We start from the raw sequence: 14,240 nt of genomic DNA on the forward strand, positions 1-14,240 counted from the left end.
CTCTTTTTTAGCCAAGCTAGCAACATGGCTCTGTGGATGGCAATGTCAGTCAATCAGTCAGTCCGCTGCTTTGGCCGAAATGAAAAATTTCTCTCTGAAGGATTGACATCAAATGTGGTCAAAATGCATGTTCCCCTCAGGAAGAATTCTAAATGTCTTTTCCTCTAGAGCAGAGAGTGGGAGGCGGGCCTCCCCAGGGGGGCTCCAAACATTTGAGAGGATCAGTGAAAAATGAAAAATATTACATTATTTATTATATTAAAATCAAAAGATGATATAGAATAGCCTAAATGTGTGTGATTTGTTTAAAGATAATTCAGAGATACAATAATTTGGGGGAAATTTACAGTTTTTTCCACATTCCAAGAGATTTATAAATGCCAATACAACTGTCCATTATGATGTATTTGGTATGGTTTGTGCTGTCAAACAGCAATAGTAGGTCTAAAATCTGTCTGTCTATGTGATCATATAACATGATCATCCTCCACTTGAGCAAAACTGCCCAGGTAAACTAAAGGAGGGCACCTTTTTCCAAGCCTTGTCTGAGGGGAGGCCCACTGTCTCAGACCTTGAAAACCCCTGCTCTGGAGCCATCATCAAAATGTGTTAGTGTTCAATACCTAATACTGTTTTTATGACCAAATACCTGCAAACCGAATGTTGTTATTGCTGGACATGACTCATTCAACTTCTAACACACTGAAGAATATAAATCATCATGGAGTGACGTACAGTTTCGCATCTTTTAGTGTCATTTATTTCACCAAAGTTCTGCTTTGTTTGAGATAAGCAGAAGAAGAGCTGGGTGGATTAGAATAAGCACTGATGCAACCACTGAACCTACGCAGAAACATCAGAAACTAAAGCTAACACTGAACAGAACATCAAAGAGACGCACCTCACATTTCAGTGTTTGATTAACAGGGGCTCACTGTAGCGTTCAGTGAAGAAACAGCAGATAGTAACATGGATGAAACTGAATAAAATGAAGACTGATAACTATTCATGTAGATTGTCTTTTTTTGCCATTTAGCGTACATTCTCCTCTAGAGTGATTTACTGGAAGAATATAAAATCTCCAGTATACTGCAGTGAAAATTACAAACATTGCCTCTTATCATTTAGGCTAATAAATAAGAAAAGCAGTTAGAGGAACACGATGATTGGAAAATAAAATTACTTGTCTTTCCGTTAGCACTGCCTACTCGTTTCTTTGGACAAAACTATCTTCCTGCTGCGGTATATGTTCATACATTAGACAGATTTAGGTCTTTGTGATGGCAGCTAACAATGATGGCTTTTTTTCTACATTCGATGCGTACAGTAGCCTATCTCAGAGTACAACATACAGCTCTGGTCCTCCAGTCCAGCTCCAATTAAAACACACACACACACACACACACACACACACACACAAGAAAAAGCCAGTTTGTCTTGAGCCATAGTTATTTTATTTTTTTTTGTACAGCTGAAACAGTCAGGGGCTGAATACAGCTTTGTTTCCTCTGATAATGACAATGCATTTTGGCTTTATGCAGTGGGATTGGAAAGGATTTTAAATCCTTTTCAGTCTCACTGGATTCTGTAATAAGAGTGAACCCATTAAAAGCCCCCAAACTGTTTTCATGCAACAACATACAAGACTTAAAAGATGTTAAACGTGAAAGTGTGAGTTAATGTATGCCATACTAATTAAACCAGTTTTCTTCTCTTTTTTTGTCTTTAGACATTAAACCTCTGAAGATCACCTGTGGGACAAGCAACTGGTCAGTTAGTTATATTAAAGTCTGCCACAACTATTATTTTTGTGGAGAAACAGCGCTCTCAGGTGGACACCTGAGGTATTTCTGCTCCCTCAGCTTCATCATGAAATGTTAACAGTAATAGAATATAAGTACAAATTCGAGGTACTTGTACTTTACATGAGTATTTACTTTTTATACAACTTTATACTTTACCAAATCTCAGTCACCAATATCAATCTTTTTACTCCACTACATTGGTGTGATTTAGTTACTAGTTACTTTTCAGATTACAATTTTTGTGTCCTTCCTGTCCAGTGAACCACCTGTCTCCAAATTTGGTGTTTTTTAAGTGTTCCTTCATGTGTTGGAAATTATCTTATTTCTTAAGCTAAATGAACGCCTTGGATCAGCAGGAAAATGCAAGCTGAAAACAGGGCTGTTTCTCTGAGCTCATGAAATGTTCACTTTTTAGAGATACATGGTTCTCACAGGACAGCGACGCTACAAACATATGATGATGAACTACCCGACAGTAAAAACAGCGTTAAACAACTACAGCAGTAAAATGCAACATACACATTAATGCAGCAGTAACGTTAATCCCAGAACATCATGTAGAAAACAGTAAAACACTGACAGGGACCATTTCACTGCATTATGAGTACTTCTACTTTTGATACTTTAAGTACATTTTGCTGATAATGACAGCATACTGATTCTTCAGTTAGGTTTTGAATGCAGGACTTTTTCTTGTAGTGGAGTATTTTCATAGTGTGGTATTATATTTACTTATTTTACTTTAAGTAAATCAGAATGCTTCTTCCACCACTGAATGTTGACTCCGTAAGTGGTAAGAAATGGCAGATTCAAATTACTTGAATGTGGATTGAGCAGAGATGCCCCTCCCTCTTATTTCGTACCTTCAACCCATGTCATGTGTGTTTTTTCACTAGATGAATAAGAACATCTGCACACCGTACTGTTTCCTTGATAATTATATTATATATTAAATATATTAATAGTTTGACATATTGGGAATCATATTCATTCCCTTTCTTGCCAAGAGAGTAGACCAGAGTGGTCTCAATCTTTTCATCTAACTCTCAAAATAAACATTATTAATAAGCTCAAACTATTACTATCACAACTCTGCTTATTTTAAGTCACTGCTTCAATTGTATTAACAAATAGGTGAATTTGTTGAATAGTTGAATATGGAAAAGAACTGGAGGTGTCATTGCAAGTCCGTAGTTTTGGATTACATAACAATGTACAAGTTCCAAATGGCAGCAAATATTGGGAAGCTCCAATACCCAGAAATGCTGTAATATGCACACAACGTGTTCACCAAGCCTAACTGGTTTTCTCAAAATCTGGTTGTTTTTTTTTAAAACTGTGTGTTCTTGTAATATACAACTATAGACAGATGCCATGAATATGTATCTGATAGCATGAAGGCTCGGTACATTGGTACATTGAATCTCTTTGGTGGACCAGGTCGAACCTTTTGAGCCTGATGTTCATCACATGACATTAGTGTCACTATGAGGTGAGGGTGTCCCGCATATTGTTTGGTAACAGTATGTGAGGCGTTGACAGACATGATTCAGAGATGAACACCTGAAAGGATGTCTGCATACAAGCCATGAGCATTGATGGCATATTGCTCAGTTAGTCAGTGTGAAGAATCTTTGTTCTGCCACATACTGTATCATACGGATCCAGGCGGGAACTTCTGTAGCATTGGAAATTTTTAATAACTCAGAGCACACGCACTGTTGACATTATCAAATTATTTCAAAACACAAATGAATGAAATGACAGAAATCCTTGTTTGTCTCCTTCTTTTTTAGAAATTCAAAGACACCATGCTTCTATCTTCATAACATCTTTAAGTACATGGCTCTTGTCATCAAAAAAAAAACAGCATGGGAATAAGTGTTTGACTTTATTGTGTTGGATGGCCCCACTTATGTTACACACACACACACACACACACTGGATCAATCTCTTCTCTGGACACACAGGACACACCCATCTTATTATCATATAAGCATAAGGAAAATATAAAATAAAAGTTTTTATTTATTTTATCAAATTAGTGATAAAAGAAAACAAACATCTTGCCTTTTTACCAACTGGTTGGAGGTTAAAGGAAAATAGTTGAGCATTTAATTTTAGATTTCATTAGAATTATTTAGCTAAGTGGATTATTTATTGATGTAGTCACTTATATTTTCGACTTGCGCTATAACCTTTTTCCTATATTTTTTCAGATTCCAGGCACTGTATTTCTACACAGCGTAAGATGCAATCCTGGTCTTGTAATAATCTACAGTCACAGAATCACATTACAGCAGCTCCGCTACACCATCCAGGAGGCACTTGAGAGAGTAAAAGCCCTTTGTGTGTTGTTCAGTAGGAAAAATGATGATTTGAATGACGAAATCTTAGTTGAGATGACTTTTTTTCTGCAAGACATATTCTATTTTTCAGTCAGTCAGTGTCCCTGCATTTTGTGTAGCTTCATTTTCTGTATGTATAGGTGTGTATTTTGAGCCTGTTTGTCAAGATGTGTGTGTGTGTGGCCCCACCAGTCAGGGATCCTTTTCCTTTGCCACCATGTTGACACACGTGTGCATGCAGGGACAAATGTGGGAGGTTAAAAAGGGCTGTGCGTGTCAGGTGTCGTGCTCTCATCACTGCATGAATGTAAAGACAACCCACTTCGGCATATGAACACACTTACCTCTTTCAGCCTCTACACAGAAGACAGGTGAAAGGTGTAGCTGAGTGGAGGTTAGAGAGTTCACATTCCAGGTAGAGAACATGAGGCCTGTCCTTGAGCGACACTCCAAGCTACAACCATTTCAGTTGTTTCACCAGCTTTGAGTTTGCGTTTCTGAATAACTGTTGTCCTACATGCAAAAATGCTGCTTTTTAGAGCCACAGATTTATTTGTCCACCACTTTCCTACTACGTCACTTGTGGTCGGTTTAAATGGTCAAAGGGTCAAATCCAAAAAAATTATGCAGGTGGCAGGCATTCAGACGAAGCGTTTGCTTCACGCTCAGCAGATCCTCCCTCTTTCTCTAAGAAGCGTGTCATCTGCAGCTCCGGAAACAATAACATTCTCCCTCAGGGACTTCTTTTGGTCCCCTCAACCCCCCTTTAACCGTCTGGACAAAAGCCCAAGGGGGGAAAAAGATTCCCCTTGATAGGGCACGGCCGCTTAGAAACTTCCAGAGGCCCTTTCCATTTGTTCAGCTGCCTGATGGAAAAGTACAGGGCTTACATGGCCCGCCACCCACCCACCCACTTGTATGGTGGCATCTCCTCCTCCTGTGCTGCAGCTCTGTGTGTAGAATTAGTTCAACTCAATTTGTGAAAACAACTGGCGCATGACGTTCCATCAGACAAATCCCTGTTTGTGCAAACGCTCCCACTAGGGGCAACTTCTCATCATGAGTGGTGACACAGCAGGAAAAAACACAAGACAGGGAATCAGGATTTGATTCTGATGACTGGCTTTATTTGTTTGTTGCCATCTTGCTATCAATCAAATCTGATTAAAAAAAAACACACCCACACAGTCCTCATAACGCAGATGAGCTTAATTTTTAGTGTTAAAAGGTAAATAATTTGGGTTCATTGATATTTAATCATACATATTGCTGTATGTTCCAGAGAAAAGTTTTTTAGGTCATTTTTCATAGAGATCATTTTAAAGCAGCTATAATCTTTTTTTTTTTGAATAACAATGGATCAGGTGCCTGTATGTCATGTGGAAAAGGCTCGCTAGAAGGTAGAAGAGAAATAACGTTAATTGAATGCTGATATTGCTCCAGGAAATGTTGGCTGTATTGTGATAGCATATCTAGACCCAGAATGGCCTTAAATGTTAATTTGATGTATTTTGGCATCATATTCAGACTGTAAGAACTGAAGCCCCCATTAGGATGCAATAATGAGGCTAGATCATACATCAACTTTGAGCACGACATAGATACCCCACTGGCTCCAGGAGAGCAGGGGACGCTAAAGGGACAACTATGATTAGCTCATGTGACCAGTGAATTAACTACAGGCTACCTTTATCAGTCACATGGGGACAAAGATAGCTGATGGCTATTTTTGGATTTGAAAGAGAGGTCTGCTTGTTGGGTCTTGTGTCAGAGGCTTACACTAGAAGGTCCAAGTTCCACCAGATAATATTTATTTTCATATAGGAATGGTTATATTTAGATGCGATATTACAGATGGTGAACGCTTATGGATATTATTATGCATAAAGTTAGAAATAAACGGTTATGTGTAACTATTTGAGATTAGAAATATCAGTGTCAGGTTAGAAATAGACAGTATAGAATATAGACAGTAGGATAGTCAGTTGCTGAGACTTCAGCTACATGACACTGATTAGCCTACTTCTCTGGCTCTCGCCCAGCTGCACTTACCTCTAAAGGAGAAGGAAAAAATAAAACAAGTATTGCATTATTTATCACCATTTGGAAAAGGAGGCTAAATTTATTTTCCCAGAACTAGTCCTGGTATCAGGATTAGAAAAAGGTGTAGACACCTTAACCAGATTAGCTTATTTGATGTGAATTAAAGGTACACTTATGAATATTTGTATATTAACAATGGAATAAATGGCTATGGCGATTGAAAGGTGTCGCTTGCAATGAAAATACACAGAATATTGTCACTACTCTGCACTTCCCTTCAACTTCAACTTTCAGCTCAACCCTATGTCATTGTTCACCCTCACAGATCCATCACGCTGTTGCAGCAAAAGGAATTCTGATAAGCAACCTGCTAGTTATCACAACTAGCTAGTGAACACAGGCAAGTAGAATCAGTTGGCTCACAAATTTACAGTTTAGTTTAGTCTGGTTTCCAGCAGCAGCAGAATCTGTTTTCAGTAAACAAAAGTGATGGTAAATTCAGCCTGTGCTCGGCAGAAATACAGCTGTATAGGCTGATTGTGCAGCAGCGTATTACAGCGATGAAATGTGTATGGGTCAAACATATTCAGGATTTCAATCCAGGAGACATGGGTTCAAGTCCAGTGTGAAACCAAGTAATCATTGAGTTATTTAACATTAAATAACATTACGTAGTGACTGACTTTACTTACTTATTTTTACTCAAACCACAATCTCTTCCTAAACCTAACCGCATACTTTTGTTGCCTAAACCTAAAGAAGTTCTTTTGTTGCCTACGTTGACCACATGTTTAAAGTACTTCCAGTCCTTTTGGGGAACAAAATTAGGACATGTTGGATAAACTGGGGGGATCCCTATGATCCCAGGGCCCTATGTGTCTCTTGATATAAAGTAACATTGTAAGAGATTGGTATGGGTTAACTTTGCAGTTCAAACTGCAAAATATCTCAAGGTAGATGGACTTTTTTATAGCAGTTTGATGGTAAAATCCGTTCAACCACTGTGGAGTTACCAGTGTCCAAATTCAAGGTCTTGCCCTCAAATTTGAGGGCAGATTTCAAGGAGTATAACATCAGTAGGCTGTATAAGCTGTAGATGGGTGATTTCAACATACTGGCCCAGGGAAACATACATTGAACATTTGATCTACGGAAAAAACATTGCTGGGATCATAACACTCTTTGAAAGGTCTGCTCATTATGTCATATTAAGAGGATAGTGAAATGGGTAACATAGTACATAGGATGTGCACAGCACCAAACAGTCAAGTTACCAACTAATGTTAGCTAGTGACGAATGTCAAACATCTAGCTAAAATTTGCTAAAGACACAGATTTTCTTAGGAGTTGTTGGAGACCAAACAGAGCTGAAAGGAAAATGATTTTTGGGCATAGTCAGGTGGCTAGAAACACAACTCCAAATGAATGCTAATGTTTCTCCATGACTGTTTGCTAAAAGATTTGCCATTCAAAGGTTAAGGAGATAATATTGCCATGTTAGCTTGTGGCGGGTGCCTTCAAGTGATTAAAAAAATTATGCAGATTTTAAATGAGTGTAGCATCTTCATTTCTGTTTTGATTCTGTACATTCAGCAGATATGAAGAATAACTAATCCAACTGACTTAAACAAAAGATTTCATGAATGCAACAAACAATAAACACAAAGTATGTCACTCCATTTTCCTTGTGGGTTACTGTGACACCATGCAGATCTTCTTAAACAGAAGGAGAAAACAAGAAGAGAGAATCCAGATTTGAAATGCGTCACACCAGATGGCCTGTAAATCATTCTTTTCTCTGCTGTGTTTCCAAAGATAATAATTCCGCTAATAACAAAGCAGAAAATATTGACAGGATGAGCCAAGCTGTGCAGTAACTGACAAACTGCACATGTCTCCTGTTTTCTCCAAACCTTTTGGGACACGTGTGCATCGTGGCGGTGGTCCCTTCAAACCAGCCGACCGTTGGACTGTTTGGCACCCCGACAGCAGGAGAGGAGCGGGGGGCTCCTTTCATGAGCATGTGAATGTCAATAGCAGCCTCAATCACCAAAAACCCACCCCCAGACCCATTAGCGTGTAGGGGCCGGAAAAATAGACTTTGGAAAAACACATTGCATAAGACCTTATGTAACAAGCTTCAGAAATTAATAGCTGGAGCAAATAAGCGGAAGAATTGGGAAATTATGTCGAGGCCTTGCAGTATTGTGTTGTGTCGTCCTGGTACAGGGGGCACACAGGAGGGCTCAGGGGAATCAGGAACAGGAATGCTAACTAACTTGTCATGGCTAGACACCCTGAGTAGGACAGTTTTAGAACAAGTGGTGAGTTTCTTTCAGACACAATATACTGTTAACATCCTGTTTAAAAAATAAATGGATCAAAATAGCTATCCACTGACAACAGCAACATTCCCTCCACATCAGCAATAATTTTTTCCGGATGTATAGTGGTATCTACTTTGTCTACTACTGTCACTCAAAAAAACAAAATGAAACAGTAAAATAATTGATGAAGTGAAGTAAGTCAGACTGTTGACCAAATTAATCAAAAGATCTTGGTAAGTTTGCAGCAGAAAATTATTTTCAGTATTTTACTGAATCACATCAGGACAATTACTGACAAAAACTGTGGATTCCTGTAATTCTCTAAACTGTCAGTCTTGCAGCAAACCCCACCCACGTGAGGTGTATCTGAGTTAAAACATGTCATAAATCTGTGTATAGTGTTTGCAAACACACTTAAACCCAAATCTGACTTCTTTGAGATAAGAAGGAACCTGTCAGTTTCCTCATCTTTCCTCACTGTTTCCACAGTGTAGAAGGGCAATGACATTTCAGCACACTGAGTTATTGAGTTAGTGATTATTCCTAATAGCCACAGGTTCATTTCCATGTGATGCAACACATGCATGCTCATATGATATGAATGAAATTATTTTTTAACTCCTTATGTCAGCTCTTGGAAATATGGCTGCTGCTTTAGAAACCAAAAAAAATGTTATAAGCTCTGAAGATTTGTCTGATAGTTCCAGTCAAAGACACACCTAAAAGGTTTTGGAACTTTCCATGAATTTCAGCTTTGTAAGTTTGGTATAGCATGTTCAAAAGAAAAGAAAACTTTAAGTTTAGATACAGGACTGGACAGAATAGCTGGTAAATAACACAATCTACGTAAATGTATGCAAGTGTACATATATATATATATATATGCATGTGTGTATGTATATGTTTGCATATATGTATATATGGGTGTGTAAGTATGTGTGTGGGTATGTGTATTCATAGTTGTTGTGTGTTTGTATTCATTAGAGTTCTCATGACATTTTATTACAATGTTCCACAACTAATTGACATGGCCATTTGTAAATGAAATATTTGCATACTCTTTGTTGGTCGTAAATACAGTAAACTATAAGTCATTTAAAAAATTAAATAAATCAACTCGAATGAACTTGTAGTAAAGGTCAGCTGACCCACTTGAGCCTATGTGTTTGATGCTCGTAACTTTAGGTACTCTTCTATAAACACTGTCGTGTAAATTACTTCTATATATTACTAAACCTTGACCTTGTGGTGACGCATGTAATTGTGACCTGGGTTATGTTAAGAGGAAGCTTGAGACCTGCATGTGGCTAGGTTTAGGCAACAAAATTGCTTTGGTTTAAAGGTAGGGTTGACTTTTTCAATATTTAACCCCAGACCACAAACATTAACCAAGTGCTCTTAGTGCCTGAACGAAATCATAAAAATAGTGTTTTAGTTACTAAGAGAAGATTTTATATGAAAAAACAAATGAACACTTTGCTAATACTGCACAAACATTTTAGAAGTGGCATTACATTCCTTTCAAAATGCTAATTAGTAGTGTATGACCATGTTAGCCAGAACTTTCCCTGAACTGTCAATGTTTCAAATGTATCCACGACATATTGTGAGACTGTGGCTGTAATGACAAACTGAATGTGTGTGAGAGTGTGAGGAGTAGTGTTATTGAAAAGGAGTATTCATGCTTGACAAACCCACTCTGGGAGGATTAAAGTTTGAAAAAAAGGCAGTTTACTGTGCGTTGCAATCATACATTTAGAAATAAATCACATATACATAAATTAAGTGACCACCATGCACAGCTCTTATTACAGTTTTTCTCGATTGTTTAAACACATTTCTTGAAATTATACCTCTTTTTCTCGAAACTGTAAACACAAATCCACAACTTCTCACCCAATTCCCCAAACATTCTATTTGCAGGTCAAAATGAAGCTCTCCACTCAAAACCATTTATATCTTGCTGAAAAACCAAACTTTGCCCTCAGACCGGACACACAAGCCCTCAAAAACACACACACAATGCAACACAGTCTTACACACTGGTGAGATAAATTCAAAACAATACTACAAAAACTGATAATTAACCTTTTCACATTATGAACATAACAAATGTAAACATTTGCACATTTGCACACAGTTTTTATTCTTTAGTGTGCTGTACACTACACACCAAAAACAAATTATTCTGCCCAGCGTCCTGTCTTCTGGGACAGGCAGGAGATTCTCGTTCTCCACCTCTGTCTCCCTCCTCCTCCACCCTACTCCTGCTCCTCTTCCTTCACCTCTTACAGTTTTTTACAACTGCCTACACACGTTTTCAAAACTATGTCTATGCCTTTTTTAAAAATTCAATTCCCCAAACTGCACACACAAAATGCGAAATGTCTCATATGTCCTTCGAAATGAAAAACTGCATTCAAACTGCCATAAACACATCCCAAATTGAAGCATTTGCATCAGATGGCAACACTTTTTAGTAAGATCCTTGATATACCATTTACACACTGTTGTTCTAAATCTAAAGCTCTTTTGTCTTTCATAGGCTTATGTGTACATTTCCATACAATGTACTAGAGTGAAAGTAATCTTCTAAGATGTGCTGAGAAGTACACTGTAAACACCAATACAATGTTGAAACAGAAAATATTTATTTGGCAAAACATTACAGTTGTAACAGTAGCACAGTGTTGTATCCAGCAGCATACAAGAAAAGGAAACCATAAACATGCAAACCAAAAGTATCAATTTTACTTTTATTGCCAAAAATGAATGTTTACAATACTGTACTGCAGAAATAACTGTTAGATTTTTGCAGCCTGTTCTAATTTCTAAAGGTTCAAATTATGGATGCCAATATAAAGCAACTCAAGTTGGGCTGGATTCTCAGTCCAGCTTCTCTCATTGTCATCCTGTGGTTAATCACGTGATCAAGTATGGCCCTGAACTCATCAGTGATGGCTCTCCTTCCTTCTCTTCTTTGCCCTCGTCCTCTTCCTCCTCCTCGTCTTCCAACTTTTCCTCCTTGAACTTGTCCTCTCCCTCCTTCTCCCCTTGCTCTCTGTCCATTGTTGGCATCCATTGTTCAAAACAGCTAATTTGACCTTTGACCTATGTATAGATCTACTGTATACTAAAGCAGTGATTGGTTAGTGATTCGTTAAGCAGTTAGTGTTTGCACATTGAAAACTGAGTGAAAGGCTGTGAAATAGCAAATGGATTTGGAGATTTGAGATGAGGTTTTGCTCTTGTAGTGAGAGGTTTCAAAAATCGTGTGACATGAAAAGATTTTGTGTGTTAGCAGTTGTAAAAAAAAAACTGTACTCCTCTCCTTACTGCTCCTCCTTCTCCTCTTTGGCGTCCTACACCTCTTCCTTCAGATTTCTCTGGATCCATTTTTCCAAAACTGAATGTACTGACTCTGGCACTTTTATCTATCTATCAAAGCATCTGATTGGCGTGTTTTCAATTTTGACTTTTTGTGTTTCCACCTGGCTAGTTGTGTGTTAATTGAACTCACCCTGTACTGACTGAGTGAACAATATTGAATGTCAGTGTTTTCTCAATGACCACATGGTGTAGGCAATGAGAAATGAAGGGATTTGTGTGTAGATTTATGTGAAAAATGGAGTTATGATTGTGAAATTTTAGTTCAAAAGCCTGCTTATAGTGTTTGAGCAATGAAGAAAAACTGTAATCAAGCACATTATTTATGCACAGCAAAGTCTTCTCTAGGCCACCATAATGGAGTCAGAAATGCTTACTGGAAGATCTGTGACTCGGTTGACTCTGATATTAATGTTGGATTTATTGTTGAAACACTTCATCTTAACTTTATTTTGAGGTCAATTCAATTCGTTTTTTGGTGTAGTTATTAGTGTACAGACCTGAGTGATATTAATAGTCTGTCTTTGCTCTCATGGTCAAAACAACACCCATCTGGATAAACATCCATTTGGAAGAGGTGAAGGGTCTTTGTCAGGGTCTGCGCTCTCATCCCTCTAACAGATGAGAACTTCTTTTTACTCTAAATCAAGCAGACAGATGTTTGATGTAACATAAACACATACACTGGGTGTGAGCATTCGCCCTCATGTGCTGTTTGTCCATCAAACCACAGCAAAACACAGATGTGGTTATTATCCAGGAAACAGTGGGAGCCATGCTTTTCTCTCTGACCGTGAGCAAGACAGACGTTCCTGAGATTTCCTGTATGGAATAAAGTAAATAAAGTTTTTTGTCTTTCGTCAATCCCAGTGCATGTGCAATCAAGTTTCCCCAGTGATCATTCAAACAAGAGCAGAAATTTGTTCAGTACGTTTGTGTCACCAGTTACCTAACAAGAGCTTTTGTTTGACTGGTTTGCTCAATGACAGTTATCCCACAGTAACAGGGTACACTCCAGTTCAGAAGTTTATGTAAGCTCTATTTGTCAGTAAAATGCTCAAGTCCAAGCTATCATGTTCAAAATTGTTTGAACAAAGTGGGCAGGACGGCTGCTGGCTGGTTGCATGTCACCGTGCAAATTTAACTCTCAAGTATCTCGGGAAACTACTGGGCAGAGTTCGCCGGAAGTTAAAAACAACATGTTGCATGTTTGTGACGTGCTGATCTCATGTTGAAAACTGTGTGATTCTCTTCTTTATTAATCCAATTTGTCAACCAAGCACTAAATTAAGTTTTGTGGAGAGGAAAAGACTTCCTCCATTACTCTCAGATATGCAGCTAAGCATCAAGTCAAATTAATTACAGCAACTCAAAGTTCCCAACACAAAGGCAAAAGTAACAAAAGAAAAGAAGGAGCGATATATTTCACATGGCTGGAAGCACCTTTGTTGCTTCTTTCATCATGCAGGTCAAGTGTAATTTCAGTAAAGAGCTAATGTGAGTTCACCCACTCCATTATCTTTATTGCAAGAGGTTAATGGGCCAAAGTGGAGCAACTCTCGGAGAAGCTCACGTTCATGCACGTGAGGGATTTTCAGGTTACTATCTTTAGGTAATTTCAGTGTGAACAGTGTAAACTCAGGATTTATACTAACATTACCAATATCTTCCATGTTTTCTGATACAGTGGTTAATAATTGTGTTAACATTACTTGAAATTTCCAAAATTATACAACTTTGTTTTTCAGCATTATAAAAATGTTATTCATACTTTGCACCATCCCTTAACCACCTCCTACCTCATATCTTGCTGCATGCTGTAACACTGTAACGGTATGTAAATGATATCGCATTTTTGCATGAAAGTTCTGTAACTGACAAGCTATTTTCCATTTCTATCACTCTACAGCAGAGGTATTCAATTAGATTTCAAAGAGGTCCAGTTAGAGAAAATTTCCTGAAGCAAAGGTCCGGAACATCAAAACGACGAACTTGCGTTATCATTCAGTACTATAACCTATAGTTGTATCAACACATGTTTTTAGTCAACAACGGACTGTCAAATCAAATAATATTTCAGTCAGTTTTCACATCAAACTGGAAGGATAATAAATAATAACTATTCAAATAATAAATTCTAAATTTAAGTAAACTAAAGTGCCTAATTTTTAGAAAAAATTTAATAAAAAGTGTAGCTTGAAGTGATGAAGTGTAGTCTTAACCAATTTTATAATAAACACACAACTGAACAGCTGTAATGCCTCCTCTTCTCTTTCATTTCCTCTTACAGAGCTTCCACTTTCCTACTTTCTGTTGTTCAGTGAGAAACG

The sequence above is a fragment of the Micropterus dolomieu genome, linkage group LG16, assembly GCF_021292245.1.
Source record: "Micropterus dolomieu isolate WLL.071019.BEF.003 ecotype Adirondacks linkage group LG16, ASM2129224v1, whole genome shotgun sequence".
Lineage (NCBI taxonomy): Eukaryota > Metazoa > Chordata > Actinopteri > Centrarchiformes > Centrarchidae > Micropterus > Micropterus dolomieu.